We start from the raw sequence: 2,863 nt of genomic DNA, 5'->3' as shown, positions 1-2,863 counted from the left end.
TAAAGGCAAGAATTGAATCCAAATGCAGAAGTTGATGAAAGATGTGGGCTGCTCAAGACATGACTGAAGTCACAAGCATGGCATGCCCGATCTTGATCCGGAAAGTTAAAGAAGAATGAGCTAGCACCTGTAGCTAACAAGCGCCAAAGTTCAAATCTAAAGTCCCCATGAAGAACCATTCAAGACTCAAGACCAAGCTTCAGAAGACTTATAGATAGGAATCTTGTAACTCATAGTTGGCAAGCTTAGCTAGTATTTTTCATTTTTTGATTTTTGATGTAATAACAGGACCACAGACCGGAACCTCGATGGAACGACACCTTGATCGGCTCTCCACCTCAGTATACTCCATAACTGTTCTCACTTCTGAACTACACGTGGCCTGATTCCTTTATATCCAAGGATATGTAGGCAGCTCAGATACCAGGGCTCAGTCATATTCTCCTTTCTTTTAGCTTTTGGTCTCTTTAAATAAGGATCGGGTCAAAAACCTGTCTATTCATTCTTTGTCTGAAAACTCTTCGCGTATCCAGTCAAAGAGGGGCAGCTGTAGACATGTGATTTTTGACCCTCCCCGAGATTTCACCTATTTTAGCATGTAAACATATACTTTAGGCCTAATATCGTTATTTCAACTAATTTTGACACTTTTACTTTATTTTATTACAAGAAAATAAAAATTACGAAAAACAAAATTTTTATTAATGTTTTGTAGTCATTTTTAATCTTGAAAAATACCAAAAATAGTTTCGTTTTAATGGTAAATCCTATTTTAATAGTTATTTTACTTAGTAGGATTAATTAATAAATGAGATCGTATTTTTAATCTCATTCGCGGGGAAAGAATAAAATTTGGGCTCAAACGACCCATTTTTAGGCCTAATTTTCGGATCTATCCCATAATTCCTAGGCCCATATCCCTTAACCTTAAAAACTTACAAAAACCTAGACCTATACAATATAGACCTAGCGCCTATGAGTCTATCAAATCAGCCGCAGAACACCAAAAGGACACCCCCCAACGTCGTCTTCTTCACCAAAATGTCTTCTTCACCGCACCCCTAAAATTGACACAACACACACGACCCACCCCATCTAAAAAAGCTTCAAACGTTCCTCTCTTCATCTTACTGATTCAATACCACCTTAACCACTCTTCAAAAACGACCCCATCTCTGCCAGCTATTCAACCAAAAAACCACCGGAACACCAACCAAACAGACCCGTCTCCAGCCGCCTTCACCAAGTCTCACCGAAAATGGCGACCAACAGTGATGAAGAGCCATGAACATGACTAAAACCTTCAGATCTGCTTAATCATCCGAGTTTTCTGGCAAGGCGTTTGGGTTTTCGAGTCGAGGTTCTAGCCGCCGGTTCGGGGTATGGTTTGAGGCCCGATTCAGTTGTTGCTCATGTTTGTTTTCGTCGTCGGGTCTTGCACACAGTCAGTTTAAACCTATCATTGTAGTCACTGATTTTACTCATTTAAAAGAAGCCATCTCAGGTTCAATTTTCCCCACTCTTACTTCTATTTTGACGTCAATTTTGAATGTGTTATGAATAGCATGATACTTATCTATTATTTCTTTTCAATTTTTCTTGGTTTAGGCTATGTTGGAATTGCTGGAAAGATATTATCTAGTTTCATCCTGTAAAATTTGAGCTTCCATTGAGGTCATAGTTTCAATTAGATTCTATCATGATTTTGTTAGTCATTTATTCTCTTGGGTGTTGTATGTTGTTTTCTCTAATATAAGCTCAATGTTTAGTGGTGAATTGTCAAGTTGAAATACCATTTATTAGCAATATATATCCTGTTAGCTTTCATTGTTAGATTAATAAGATACTAAGTTTTTTTTTTAGTTCTCTGGAATGTTTTTTTGGATGAATAAATGAGTTTTGGAGATTTATGATTTGTGGATAGTAGGATACAAGGTTAGGCGTTACTTTGAAAATTCGGGTTTCAAAATAATTGTTTCAATGTTAGGGAAAATGATTGAATTAATTGACCTACGGTGCCGACAGTTAGTTTCGCATTAGCTTTTGAGTTCTGACTAACATAATGATTTCTTATATTCTCATTCATACTCATATGGGCATAAATACATTGTTTAATAGATTAACTTACCAATAGTTTAAAACTCCACCACTGATCCATCAATAAATTCCATAATTGTTTGCTTTACGGCCATCTCGAATTGGTTATAGCTGAATATGATTTTGTTAGAGTATAGAAATTGGGTTACTATTCATCAACTGAACTATGGGTGTGCATTTTATATGACCCTGCCATAATTTTGAATAATAATAATTAAAATAAACATGTTATAAATCCGGGTGTATATTTCATGTGATCCGGTTCTAATTTCTAACAAGGTTAAATAAAGCGTGTCGTGAACCGCGGGTGCATTTCATGTAGCGTGTCTTACGATGTATTTTAAATAACCTTGAAATTTCCTGAAATATTAAAAGCGGCTAAAATGTTAAAAGGGCACGTAGGTTTAAAATGTGTAATTAAATCAGATAATTGAGCCACTAATAATCGTTGAGCAACCGTGCTAGAACCACAAAACCCGAGAATGCCTAACACCTTCTCCCGGGTTAACAGAATTCCTTACCCGAATTTCTGTGTTCGCGGACCATAAATAAGAGTCAACGTTCCTCGATTCGGGATTCTAAAACGGTGACTTGGGACACCATAAATTATCCCAAGTGGCGACTCTGATTTATAAATAAAATAATACCGTTTCGATTGTCACATTAATTGGAAAAACTCCCTTATACCCTTTTCGGGGTGTGAAAAAGGAGGTATGACACTCAAGATCCAAGGAGAGTTTACAGGGCTCATAGGAGTAAGAACCCA

At 36.8% G+C, this 2,863-nt stretch overlaps 1 long non-coding RNA gene across 1 annotated transcript; it reads left to right on the top strand.

Moving 5' to 3' along the window:
* Nucleotides 1-1,044: 1,044 nt before the first annotated feature.
* Nucleotides 1,045-1,862, top strand: LOC107794559 (uncharacterized). Its single transcript, XR_001649949.2, has 2 exons — nucleotides 1,045-1,504; nucleotides 1,609-1,862. It is a non-coding gene; the product is annotated as an uncharacterized LOC107794559 (long non-coding RNA).
* Nucleotides 1,863-2,863: the final 1,001 nt, after the last annotated feature.

This window comes from Nicotiana tabacum, chromosome 6 (genome assembly GCF_000715075.1).
Source record: "Nicotiana tabacum cultivar K326 chromosome 6, ASM71507v2, whole genome shotgun sequence".
Classification (NCBI taxonomy): Eukaryota; Viridiplantae; Streptophyta; class Magnoliopsida; order Solanales; family Solanaceae; genus Nicotiana; species Nicotiana tabacum.
This window is presented reverse-complemented; position numbering and strand designations above follow the sequence as displayed.